This window comes from Phocoena phocoena, chromosome 18, assembly GCF_963924675.1.
Source record: "Phocoena phocoena chromosome 18, mPhoPho1.1, whole genome shotgun sequence".
In the NCBI taxonomy this organism is placed as follows: domain Eukaryota; kingdom Metazoa; phylum Chordata; class Mammalia; order Artiodactyla; family Phocoenidae; genus Phocoena; species Phocoena phocoena.
Window position 1 is genome coordinate 54,778,355 of NC_089236.1, and position 15,043 is coordinate 54,793,397.

Genomic DNA, 15,043 nt, shown 5'->3' on the forward strand with positions numbered 1-15,043 from the left:
TGATTACCCTATTTTAGTTTTTCCCTTATGCACTCATACCAAGGAAAATGTTAGTAATTCCTCTGTAGCTTAAAGGGTGTTGTCCACAAAACTGCAGTTGAAGCCTCACCTACCATGTTAAATTCCACTGTTCTTAGAAAGTGTCTTTAGATAACATCTTTTTTCTAAATTTAAAGTTGAAAATTATTTTCATTTGCTCTCTGCGAGGCCTAACTTAGCTTTGTATAACCAAAAACATCAACGTAAGTCTTACCTCTGAGTTTCACTGTAGGAGTTGTACTGAGGGCAAAATGAGGAGGAGGTCTCAGACAGAGACAGCACTTCTGATTGGTTAGATCATTTCTTTTTTTTTTTTTTTTTTTTGGCCTCTCCCGTTGTGGAGCACAGGCTCCGGATGCGCAGGCTCAGCGGCCATGGCTCACGGGCCCAGCCGCTCCGCGGCATGTGAGATCTTCCCGGACCGGGGCACGCACCCGTGTCCCCTGCATCGGCAGGCGGACTCTCAACCACTGTGCCACCAGGGAAGCCCAGATCATTTCTTTTGTGTAGCTGAATTTGGAGAGATGACCTAAGACACAAGACTTCTTAAAAACAGGTGTAATTTTTTACTTTCTTTTTAAAATTGAGGTATAATTGACATAACATTAGCTGCAGGTGTACAACATTCAATATTTGTATATATTGCAACATGATCACTACAATAAGTCTAGGTAACAGCCATTACCATACGTAGTTTAGAAATTTTTTTTCTTGTAATGAGAACTTTTTGGATCTATTCTCTTAACAACTTTCAATAATACAATATAGTATTATTAACTCTAGTCTCCATGCTGTACGTTACATCCCCAGGACTTATTCATTTTATAGCTGGAAATTTGTACCTTCACTCACGTCTCCCACTTCCACCCCCTGAAAAACAGATGAAATTTTGAAAGTTTTAAAAAAATTTTATTTTGAAATAATTATAAACTCCAGAAAGTTGCAAAAATGTATAGAGAGGTCCTCTGTACCCATCACTTAGCTTTTCCTAATGGTAATATTTTACATAACTATAGCACATTTTTCAAAACTAGGAAATTGACATTGACACAATACAATTAACTAGACCACAGTCATTACTCAGGTTTTAGAGGTTTTAGTATGTGTTTTTCTTTTTGGCATACGTGTGAATGTAATTCTATGAAATTTTATTACATGTTGGTCATATGAGCTCCACAACAATCAAGATACAGAACTCACCACAAAGGGCTCCCTTGTGGTACCGTTTGTAGTTTCACCAACACATGGCAACCATTGATCTGTTCTCCATTCTTATAGTTTTATCATTTCAAGAATGTTATATAAATGAAATCACACAGTATGCAACATTTTGGTGTTGGCTTTTTAAAAAATTTAACATAATTTTCTTGAGATTAATTTGTGTTTCTGCATATAAAAATAGTTTGTTCCTTTTTATTGCTGAGTTGTATTCCCTGGGATGGATTATCACAGTGTTTATCCTTCACCCACTGAAGGACATATGGGTTGTTTCCAGTTTTAGGCTAGGACAATTAAAATTGCTGTAGACATTATCTATAGGTTTTTTGCAGGAACATCCATTTTCATTTCTCTAGAATATGGGTACAGGAGTCTGATTGTTGGGTCATATGGTAAGGAAATGTTTAATTTTAAAAGAAACTGCCAGACTTCTAGAGTGGCTGTACCATTTTACATTCCCACCAGCAATTTATGAGATCCAGTTTCTCGGTATCCCTGCCAGCATCCGGTAATGTCAGTATTTTTATTTTAGCTATTCTAATAGGTGTGTAGTAAAAAGCAGATGGATTGTTAATGGTATTTTTGAAACTATAGACACTTGAGTGAGCTCTCCAAAGTGAGCACAGTTTCCTACTGCCATATGTGAACACGATGTTTTTTAGGTAAGAGGTAAAAGGACAGGAGGTTAGATATTAGCTCTCCATATTTGCAAGTGAAAATGAACACAAAAGCATGAAAATTTAAGACCATCGATAACCACAAAGCCCTGTTATTTGTAACAAACTCCCATTTGGAATCTTTGTGGACAGTTTCATGGGAGAGCAGAATGGAAGTCATGGTTTGCTGTCTACCTTGATGATCTGATTCTCAATGTTCAAATGATAAGCAGTCCTTGGAAGCCTTTCCAAAGAGTTCCACATGTTTGCATTAGAGAACAATAAGATCTAGGGAGTCTTCTTGGTGCAACTCAGTGTCACTTTATTTACCAACAAAATAAAAATAGCTATTGGAAAATACATTCAAATACTAGCAGTCTTCTCTATTAAGGGAAGTTTAACTAGATTAATGCACTGAAAGTCAAAGGTTATAAATTTTTAGGTATTCTGTCTCTTTTAATCACATATAACTATAAATGTCCTATTTCTTTTTCTTTTATCTACTAAATTAATTAATGAACACTTCAGCTGCTTAAAACATTACAGCCTATAGAAATCTTTCCACTTGCAAATGATTACACCAAAATTTCCCAACATCTGTTCCAAGAAGCAGTAGTTCCTTGGAATGCCAAGAAATGAAAAGAGTTCCATGACCAGAAAAGGTTAAATAGCTCCTTTACAGCAAATCTCCTCAAAGTCACTATTAAATAGATGAATGGATGTACAAGATGACACTCCAAGAGGTCAATGGAATATTGAGAACTTCCCTAAAAACGTATTTGTCCACAGAATCCTTTATTATACTGACCAGCTCAAGGGCTAGATTAGAAAGCCCTCGATGATATTGATTGAAAGTGTGATTAATACATGAATTATCTGTGTAACATTTAAACTCTAGTTGGAGAGGAAGCCATCAGAGATGCTCTTATTCTTACATGTGTCTTTTTGATATATCCAACTCCTAAAGAAATCTAGTTCAGATCAGACTGTTCACGTCCTTTATGATTCAATATTGTTGTTTGGCCTAAATGTTGAGAAATATTGTTTATGAAAGCCATAATAGGAAAATAAATAATGCTACAATATTTTTAGCTATTTTGTTGCAATTTTCAAGACAAGTTAAAGTTCTCTTAGTGTTGTGCCTTTGGGAAAAGCAAACTCCAAGAAGAGAAAAGGCTAAAAAGCAGAAGCAAAAGAGCCATGTTGCTGGAAGTCTGGATAGTCTTTTCGCGCATAATAATTAAGAGGGTTAATTTAATCACAAAGTTGCACTCAAAATCTCAAACAAGATAGTGCTTTAAGAATAATGTTAGATGGGCTTCCCTGGTGGCGCAGTGGTTAAGAATCTGCCTGCCAATGCGCGCACCTCAATGAAGAGTAGCGTCTGCTCACCACAACTAGAGAAAACCCGCATGCAGCAATGAAGGCCCAACCAGCCAAAAATAAGTAAATAAAATAAATTTTTTAAAAAGGAAGAAAAAAAGAATAATATTAGAGATTTTTAAGCTAATATCAGCACACATGTTAAAAATATCAGCACACTGCAAAATAGAAGTTTCATTTTATTTCAGAAAGAAGGACAAGGAAATCCGTGCTATTTCTCTACACTCTTGAGTGGAAAACCAGAATTTGCAAGCACTCATTCTGGGGAAGCCTAACTCTCCCTAATAAACCACATGGAATTAAACAGGACTGTAAGTTAAGATAAAAATACTTGGGTTTAAGAGGTCTAAAAGCATTAACGAGTATATAAATATGTTTCTCCTTCTTGGGCAGGTGATACAATATAGTGGAAAGAGCTTGGACTTTAGATCTATAAAGACTAGAGTTGGGCTGATTTAAACTTACTGTGCCTCAATTTACTCACCTGTAAAATAGGTATAATAACATCTACCCAAGATGGAGTTTGGAAGATTAAATAAGGTAAAATAAAAGCTATTAACATGGTGCCTGGGAAATAGAAGGTATACAAAAAGTGTTTGTTTCCTTTCTCTTTCTTCATAGTGTGCTAAGAGTATGCTATAAGCAATTACCTGAATAACCATGAAGATTCATGTTTTCTCATATGACTGGTTGATAGAACCACCAGTCATATGAGTGTCCATAAGTTTGGTTATCTATTCTAAAATGTTGTAACTTAAATGACATTATACTATAGCAGAGTTGAAATAAAAAGTCAGGTTAGACAATAATCTGGAGGATTCTCATTAAGCAAATGTGTTTCACATCTTTCTTCTAAATCTGTTACCTATTTGGAGAGTTACAAGGTTAGTACAACTATGGAGCACATAAAACTTGAAGCCACTAATTAGAGTTTTGTGATGTGTTCAGATTGCATCCATTTTTGGTTGCAGTTCTTGCTGTGCAGTGAGGAAGGGGAATAGATTGTGTAATTTGCATATATAGAGAATTGATGCTCAGAGAGAAATGATAACAATGGCTCTATGAAGCAACACTAGTCATTTTTAACATTAAATATAGACACAGCACCAGATGCTTTTATGCTAGATTTATGGAGAGAGTAGAAATGATTTGAAAGTGTTTATATGAGCTTACACTTTGCAAATTCCATTATGGACTATCAATATATACATGTAAATGCACTGTTCTTAAGTGAGCCTGACTACTTAACCACTGTCAGTAATGACTCACTTCTGGTTATGGTGAAGGATTAGAAATGAGTCTAACTTACATGGAGCCCAAATACCATGTCACATCTCAGGATTAGTTTAGGGAAAAGATGGGAGAAAAATTCAGTACTAGATACTAAGGAATTTCTGTTCAGTATTTCGATTAGAAGGGAGAGTATAAGAAGATACCCTAGAGATAATGATGGAAAAATCAATATGCATCATCTAAGAGAGCCAGGTCTCTCCATCAAAGGCAACATTGTCTTGTACTACGCAAAGCCCTGGGAACTTGCTGGATGTGATATACCAGAAGTCAGCACGGTGGTCCTACACATTCCAGACATTTCCCTTTATAAACCGCCTAAAAGTATAGCTGGAGTGCTTCTATGAGAAACTCTTACAGGCCAAGGAGCCAGTACAAGTCTTGGGAGGTCTGTGTACAGTGACAGGCACTTTGCAAATAATCTCTTTGAAATTGGCACCTAAGCCCCTTTTCCTCCGAATAACACTTAATCACAAATTCAGTATTATTTGGGAATTTTAATTCTTCACATAAATGATTTATCCTTCATTTTTTATTTTTTCTACTTCCCTCTCATTATTTTTGCTGTTAAAAGAATTGGGCAGGGCTTCCCTGGTGGCGCAGTGGTTGAGAGTCTGCCTGCCGATGCGGGGGACACGGGTTCGTGCCCCAGTCTGGGAGGATCCCACGTGCTGTGGAGCAGCTGGGCCCATGAACCATGGCTGCTGAGCCTGCGCGTCCAGAGCCTGTGCTCCGCAGTGGGAGAGGCCACATTAGTGAGAGGCCTGCATACCGCAAAAAAAAAAAAAAAAAGAATTGGGCAAATGTAGTTTGAATATATATATATATATATATATATATATATATGCATATAACAAATAATATGCAAATATAATTGAATATATATTTGGAATATATACTTGATAAATATAATTGAACATATATAACCCAAAAAGAATAATGGAGGGATCTACAGATTGGTTTGGAAGTCTCAAGAGATTGTATTGGCTCACTTTAGATTATTTATGCAAATATTCCCAAAGTGCATTTGCTGCCTTGAACAAGGGCTATGTTAAACTGGAGAATTTATCTTTATCTGGATATTGATTATTGCACACATTAAAAGCCATAATGATAGTCGAGGCTTTTATCTTTTCTCCATAGGAAATTAGAATAAGAGACGTAAGAAACTTTACTTTCTTAAAACAGGCTATGTTTGCCTTTCAGTTTTCACTGCTTCTTAGCCATTTAGCCATGCCTCATCTGTATTTCTCAGTAATAGGAGTATGACCCAAATTTAATAAAAAAGTGATTCTTCAAAGAAAAAATATATACATGTTTTTCTTTTGCTTTATAAACAGGATTTTGAGAATTAACTAAAAGAAAGGTTGTGTTGGGTTAGTGAGAGCCCATTTTCCTCATCCACAGTAGAACCTCCCCTTGGAAGCAGTCCTGGGCCCAGAGTCCAATCTGGGTTTTTATACTGTGGCATCTGGATGTCTACAATATGAATTTCCCGGGTTTCACATTTAGCTTATCTATGAACTATGTCATTTAAGTAGTAAGCTAACTTCCCCCAAGTTTATCACAACCAGCCAAGAAATAAGAAAGTACAGATACTTTCTATTATGTTCTACTTTATTCATCAATATATCTTTGCTTTCACTGCAACAGGACACTTCTCCCATAAAATATGACAGATGTTAATACTGGCATATAAATACATTTGAACTTAATAATCTTTTATATACAATAAAAGTAGAATCATCCAGAGTTACCAAAGGGCAATAGCTTGCCTTTCTTCAAAGCAATATATATCAATATATACATATACACATATATATAAGCAATATATATATACTTATAGAGAGAGAATAGATTAGAAAACATAATTATTCTAGAACACACTAGAAATATTTTAAATTTGTCAACTAGTGCTGATGTTCATCAGGGCTGTAATCAGATAGGTCCCATACATTTTCTCAAGAAATACTTTTATTAGTATTTAACTTTACAGATATCAAATAAATAACCTAAAATACTCAAGTAATCATACCTGTTTTCTGAGACATATAGGTAAATGAACACACAATTCTGTGCCAACAAAGAGCATTTTACTTTCCATACATACCACCGATCATGAACATCTTTACACATATGGTGCTGAGGAAATGTTTTACTTTGTCCCCAAAGCATCTCACAGGACTTATTTTTTAAGTATTACATTATTTTTTACAGAGGAAAAGGTTTGATCCAGCTTATAGCTCTTTTTCTTTTAATCCTTGGTCTTTTTCTACGTTTGGTTCTTTTAGTGCTTATAACACATTTTTTCTTCTTTTTTAATCTGGGAAAATTTAGCTTTGGTGCACCATCTGTTTCATGGTAAAGTGCTTGTATTCAGCTTCCCAGATGGGTTGAATAAGAGAAAAAGGTTAAATGATTTTATTTGAATTCACACTGTGAGTCATCTGCCCTCAGCCCAGTCATGACAAAGTAAGAGATTTTCAAGTTTTTTTTTTTTTTTCCTTCATTACACTAACTCTAAAATCACACAACTTTCAGTGGAGCTTTCTCAAAACAGAACAGAGTGGCAAATATTCTCAGTATTGTTGGACAATAATTTGGATTTGAAATTTATATCTTACCACTTTTAAAAATTGAAAAGTAAACGCTTCCTTTTACAAGAAGTTAAAACTTAACTTTTTCAATATCATTGCTTCCTAGCTGGTGTTCCAGTCTCTCTTTTCTCTCCTGTCCAGGCCATCTTTTACACTTCTCCAGTATTACTTTGTAACAACACCCCTTTTTTTCCTTATCTCTTCCAGTGAGTAGGCAGTTTTTCCTACCAAAAGTGCACAGATCACTAGCTTTCCAAAGAGTGCCCGAAACCCATCTTATTCAGTAGTTTTCTACTCTAAAGTGTAAGTGCTTCAACACAGTTCCAGAGTTTGCAGAGCAAAAGAGCTCTCATTATAAGAAAGAGTGCAGATAGCAGAGGATGCTTGTAGGGATAAAAGAATGTGTATTGATTAAATTTATTGCATTTTAGTAGTATGAAAAGAGGGTCAAAGTTGATTTATTCAACCTTCAGTAAGTTCCACTTGGTGCAGAATTCTAGTCCAAAGACTCTGACAAAATTCAAAAGAAGTAGAGATGATGACTGCCCTTGAGGAATTTGGTCTCTAGTAGGACCCACAAACAAGGTGTCCCCATTTAGGGCAGAAACAGATTATTTCATTAATGAACCAAATTCTGTGACTATCAATTTAGCTAAAATTTTATGGACTGAGTCTTTTTTACTGAGTCTTTTTACTGTTCTTTTTACAGTCGATCCAATTATGTATTTCGATGCAGTAAAAATACAGGAAGTTACCCTACCCTTAGTGTTTTGTCCTAGTTTCTTAGTTTACCATAAAGTTATAAGTTCTTTTTGATTGATATGTGGACATATTTTAATATCATATATTTGAAACTATAATGATTTAATACAGCTTACCTACTTCTTAAAGAATTTAAGAAAACTCTTACTTTTGGGATTAAGTTTCAAAAATATAAAGTAACTTTAGCATAGAGGGCTTACAAATGCATCATAAAATAGTATATATATATAAAACCCAGCATTATGCTTAGCTCATAATTCAGGGACTGTTCATTACCTTCATGAGACACTGAAGTGTAGTATTGATCCATCCAACGTTTCCACCAATCTAGAAAATCAAACTGAATATTTATGTCATACAGAAGTTATTAATAATAGAAGCAACCTTAAAGAGACTGAACTTTCAGATTTATTTTTGTGTATATGAGGTTTCAGATGTAGCTATATCCTCACTGAGCTTCACCTTTAAGTATAATTAGTTGTTCAGTTTTTTCTTCCCAGATTGATTGTAATCTCTATAGGGAAAAATGATCTCTGCTTATTCAATACTATCTCTGCAGCCCTCTAGCCCAGAACTAGAATCTGGAATATTGTATTATATTTTGTCAAATTAAACTGCGTTGAAGACCATCCGCTTTCCATTTTAGGAGTTCACAGATTATAGGAGAGGCAATATTTTAAAAAACAATTTTAATCAAAGTAAATAAGCATTTTCTTACCAGTATGAATAGAGTTTTGCAAACAAAACAGAGCTAGGGTTACAGAGGAATTCACTAAGGAGAAGGCATGGGATTTGGGTCTTGATGGATGATTAGGGTCAACCAGGTGGAAGGGTAAGCAAGGTATTCCAGGCTGAAAGGTTGATTTTCAATAAATGGAAATGAGAAAAAGATCTCCTTTATCTTATTATCTTCCTCATCTAGCCAAAGAGTTGCAAAATGTTGAATACATTTCTTTCAATCACATACAATTCAGAAAGATGCCAGCATGACCAGATGGATGGTTTTCAGATTCACACTTCAGAAACACATGGTGCTTCTCTGAGGCAATTGTGTACTGTTTCTTTTAAAATAGCAGGAAGCATATGGGAACAGGATTGGATCTGTCAGCTACTATCAAAAGAATGGTGAAGCTTCTAAAATAAATTAAATCTAAACCTATAAAGTAACAAAAATTTTTATCATATTTTGAAATTCTAAAGTTTTACATTTGTAATATATGGACATTTAAAAAGAAGAAGATCTACTTTTTCATGAAAACCACAATCCCTGTAGCAGCTGCCAAATCCAAGGCAAAAAAAAGATAGAGAAAGAGAGAGAGACAAGGTCAGTGTAATGAGAAAGTCTGGAAGAATTTTATTGATCAACCATTAAGTATTTCTACTCCTTAACAGTATTGCAAATTCCTTTTTTGTAAGAAATGCACGTGTAGAACATTTTGTCTGTTTCCCTCCAATATCTATTTCTTTTCTTAGCACAAACATACAAACAAACATAAAAGCAATTACAACTTCAAACACACATATGAAAACATCTGCTTTAGTTTAAGTAACTTAGGCATTATGGTTGTCCATTGCTTTCTATGAAGGCCTCTCTCCCTATATCCTGTTGGTACCTTTAAGCAAGTGTAGAGGTGAGTGGTTTTGCACCAATTCTAACCACGATGCTTCCATGAATGAGTTTTATAACCAGGTCAAATCTTCCTAATACTAGACTTAAAATTCTACCATGCTCTATGTTTTCTATGGCCGTTTATCTTTTCCCAAGTTATTATTATGGGATTTGGGATGATTAAACATCAAGGAGAGTGATTTCATAGGGCTGAACCCAAAGAATTAAAGGAGCTTTAGATAGCACACCTCTATTTTAAGACAACTTTTTTTTTTCAAGGAGGATGACTTTCTTTGCTTTTTATCCATGCAGAGTCCTTGATCCAGGTAAAGTAAATGGTTGTCTGGTGGTTCTGAAGTCATCAGCTATCGTTCACTCGTTCAGGAATGTGCATTACTCTTCTCGACTCCCACATGCACAAAGCTTTGCTGTTAAAATCTGTTACATGACCATATAAATTTGTCAATATTAATTATGGAGCGGTGATATAAAAATAATGCCATCTGTTATTCATTCAGTCATTCCATAAGCATTTACTGACTTCAGGGATAGGTGTTATGGAACATTCAAAGATGAATTAGATCTATATCATGACTTCTTAGAGTTTATAGGCTGCTGGGAGAACTGAGATATACAAATAGCTATAACACAAGGATAAAGTGATAAGTATAGTAATCACGGTACAAATAAAGTGTTACAAGAGCTCAGAAGAGCAATAGGTGGCCACAGATGTCTAACATTCATAGACAATCAGCTGATTTTTCTTTTCAGCATAGTCTGGAAAATCATTTGACACAGTCAAAAGGCATTAGTCAAAGTCAGCCAATGGAATGTGCACAACTAGCCTGAGATTTTACACCTTTACATGATACTAAATTGTCATCATTATCATCCCATCATCCAACTCTTTCCTATACTTTATCATAGCTACAGGCAAAACTGAAAGTGATTAAAAGATAGCATGTACTTTATTTACTATTTTTTAATGGAAATGCCTGCATTTCAAATCCTATTTTATGTATCTGAAACACCAATAAAAGCTATTTTAAAGATATTTCAATAGTAAATATCTAAATATTTAAAAAATTTTTGATATTGGTTTCAACTTACAGGCACAATGTCCTCATCATATTTGGTTATTAATGCCATTTGGTTATTAATAGATAAGCTCCATTTATGTTTTCAAATTTACTACTCTAAATTGCATTAGAAACTGAAAAGCTCAAAAGCTGTCATGCTAAGAAGCTGTGTAGCTCTTAAGTTAATGTAACTTAAAACTACTGAAGCATGTTCCTTGGTTAATTTCTTTGTACTGGGGCAAGCTGAGGTATTTTCTAAAGCAGTATCGAATAGGAAAGAAGTAGAATTACTGCCAAAGGAACCAAGATGATAGAGAAATGGGCTCTGAGACTAGGTGACAAAGAAAGGAAATGGAAGAATAAAACCTTGAGGTCGATTCTGAAGATGATGAGAAGACCAAAATTTCCGTTAGTGAATAGATTGAGAAGACAGCTCAGAAAAAGGGGGTCTTAGAGTCTCTTCACATGCTGTCTGGTTCAAGCTGCTCAAGCTGGCATAGTAATTTGACGAAGCTGCAATGTTGAATCTATCTTCCTTTAGTTTCTGAATAAATATATTCCAGAGAGTCCTACCACCGAATATTCATGTAATAAATAATTGTCATCATCCACGCCATTTCAATTTCACACTCTTCCGCATATTTCAAGAAATACTAAGTGATCATCAAGTATCAGAGCCAGGCTTAGCCAGCTGTTACTCTCCTACCATGACTTTGTAAAGGTATCACCTCTACTTCCCAGGTTCCCAAATCAAATCATAGTGACCAGTGAATTTGCTACGTCAGAGGCACTTGCCAAAAAAATAAAATTAGTATTAGATTGATGAAGACTTTATATCTAAATTCCAACTTTAAATAAAGCATGCTCCACAGAAAACAATAGCTCCAAGCCTAGGCTTTGTTAGTAGAAAAAGGAGCATCTAAACTCCAAATTTCTAGTGGCTATGCCAAAGAAACAGTTCAGCCTTGCATATTCAATTATAATATACATAAAACACAATATCACAAAGTAAATACATGCTAATAAATAAGCTTGTTTGCCATAAGTAATGATTTAATTATTTGAGAAATAGGGGAACTCGCATTTAATAAATTTACTTTAACATCAAGTATTTCATTGACCAGAATGTTGACCAGAATGTTATCACATTCCACAGGTTTAAGCTCCCATCCTAAACCACAAGTGGGAAGCCAAGTCTCTTTGCTTCCAAGAATATTGGCCTCTAGGTAGCAGAGGATAAAGAATAAAAGAAAATAAATCTTTATTTATTATAGCACAGTTATTATTAATAGCACAGTTATTATTAATAACACAGTTAATACTGACTTCTGGAGAGATGACTGAAGGTCTTTCTCCCTTTCCTCACACTTGTGCATCTCAAAGTCACTCATGGGCTTTGGTGGAAAGTCACCTGCCCTGTTCCCTGCTGGTAAGGTTCCTGTGTTGGGAAGAGCCATGGACACGCAGCAGTGGACATGCAGCAGTGGACACCCAACAGTGGGTGTGCTGTCCCTGCATATCTCTCTCTCTCTACACGTTTGTCTTTTCTGCACTTCCAGATGGTAACTGTGTCTCCAGTATAATGTATTACACTTCACTGAGTCCTAAAGTCAATTGGATTCCCTTTACTGAACTGTCTTTCTCCAGGGCCAAGTCTGTTTCGCTTTCTCATCTCCAAGATTCCTAGGACAGTGCCTTACATACTGTAATTAACAGGAGAGGGAGGTGCTTGTTAAATTCAACTAAGTTGCTATTAACTGTGTTTTAAGTAGCTGCCAATGTCTTGTGGGAGAATAGTTGGTTCCTCCACCCCTGCCTCCAAAACTCACCGTATGAGATTACTGAATGTCCCACACAGTTTTGAAAGCTCAGGAAGCTGACCTTGTCTTGTGGGCACACAGCCGCATTAATGTAGCCCAAGAAACCAATGAGTAAAATCAAAATGTCAGTGTATTACTTTGCACTGAAAAATATGCACTCACCCCTCTCAGCTCACATTCTGACGTAGAGCACTTTTTCGTCATATTTAGCCTATAACATGATAGAAAGGTACACAAATTGTCTTTACTAGTAAGACTGGCATTAATAGGAAGAGGCAACACATTACTATAATTTAGGTTTAAACTACATGGTTTCCAGTAACCCAGCTAGTCTCTTAGGATTGTTTCCAAGGAGACAGTATCAATTATGGTTTGAGGAAAAAAATATTTCCAAATTAGAAAGAACTTTTATGGGGATTTAGAATTTACTCATTTGGTCTCTTTCTGTATGACTTTCTACCTAAATTAATGACATTTGTCTTTTCTTATTTGTTGCTTAACTGAGATATTGTTCTATTTGAAGAAAAGCCTTCTAATTTTAGTATAAGGACCTGGAAAGTAGGCATCATTCCTAACATAATAATGACATATAGGTTTTTATTTCAGGTAAATGAAAAATTATAAGAAGAGTTTTAAGCAGTAAGATAAAAGCCTGGGAAAGGGATATACCTTTGTGGAATGCATTTCTATAATTGCATCTGCTCTGCAGCTTGGATCAAGAACTAAAGCACATAAACATTTTTAAATTTCCACAAATTAATCATTTGAAATATAGAGACATATAATTTTATCACTAATTTAATCATGTACATATTTAAACAATATCCGACCAATGCCCTCTACCAAACAAGTACGCTCTCAGCAACAATTTTGTGATATAGTTATTAGAAGTCCTCCATGCTATCAAAACTCCAGGTCACCTTTGATAAAGAACGTGAAGAGAGTAATTTTTATTCACTGCCCCACCACCTCCTAGTATATCAGTCATTTAAGGATTTAAGGTTAAGGCTTAACTAGAAAACAGACAAACATGTTCTTCACTAGTTTCTAAGACAGGGACCTCATAGAAGTTATCTAAGATAAATGTTATGGTCTAAACTGTGTCCCCCCGCAATATTCATAGGTTGAAACCCTAATCTCCAATGCAACTACATTTAGAGATAGGGCCTTTAGGAAGTAATTAAGGTTAAAGGAGGTCATAAGGGAGAAGCCCTAATCCAATAGGACTTGTGTCCTTGTAAGAAGAGAAAGAGACCCCAGGGATGCTCAAGCCCAGAGAAAAGGCCCCATGAAGACATTGCAGGAAAGCGGCCATTTGCAAGTCAGGAGAAACGTACTCTGCTGGCACTTTTTCTTGGGTTTCCAGCCTCCAGAACTGTGTGAAAATAGATTGCTGTTGTTTAAGCCACTCATTCTGTACAATTTTGTTATGGGAGCCCTAGAAGACTCATACAATAATGTAGCAGGCGCTTTTTGAGGAGTTTGTTCAATTCGTGCCTCCCCTTTTGCTAAGAACTATCCCTAAACAGAGTGGATCCCTAAACCTACATATGTACTAAAGGATCTTGGCCTCATGGTTACAGAGGCTCAGATTTGTGGTGGATTCCCAATACAAGTTGGTGCCAATTATATTTTTTCTTCTGTGAAATTGAGCCTGGGAATCAGAAGTGCTCATCTATCTCTAGTGGGGCTTGGACTTGGGTCTACTAAGGTGGGTTTTGTGTTGTCCCTGTACATAGACTATCCTGCGTGATCCACCTGCTATGCAGTGGGAACTCCCTTTTTTTTTTTTCAGTGAGTACTTACCAGGTGCTAGATACTGCTAGTTTTGTACATACTAACTCATTTAATTGTTACAACAACCCCTGAGAGAGAGGTTTTACAGATGAACAAAATGAGTCACAGAGAAGTGAAATAGTTGCCTAAGATGGACAGCTGGTAAGTGGTAGAGTGAGTTTTGAGTCAGGCAGCTCGGCTCCAAAGTCCAAGTTCTTACCCACCATCTATACCGCCTCCCTCTTTGAAAAGGAAAGGGGAGGGGGGAAGGGAGGAAGGTGAAAAGGGAGAGGAAAAACTCTCCTGAAACAATTTTTTTTTCCGGAAGTTCCTTTACATTCACGGATTTAGCAGTAAAGCCTCCTAGCTCTTTGCAAACAACACTGAAGATCCACCATCGGCAATGACCTAGACCCGCCTGAGTCGTGTGCTGTGGCAGTGCTGGCAGGACGCAGCAAGCAAGTGACAATGGCAGTCTCCCCTCCTTTCTACCTCACAGCAGATCTTGGATCCCCCAGATCTCATTCCTGTACAGCCTTTTTTCCTTTGTGCAATGACCATCAACTTAGGCACGACTGGATGAAGACTAGGAGGGAGGCTGCAATTGGGGTGTGAGGGGAGACAGAAGAAAGGTGTTGCTGGGAATAAAAATGTGAGTCAGCAGAAATCCAGGATGGAGCATGCCCACACATTTCAGTACTTGGAAATTTGGTAATTGAGATAGTTTCCAGACATATTCCTGGAATGTCCAGAGTCTCACTAAGGTTTATCTGATTAGTCAGTTAGTCAAGCTTTGAATGCTGTCTATCTGGAG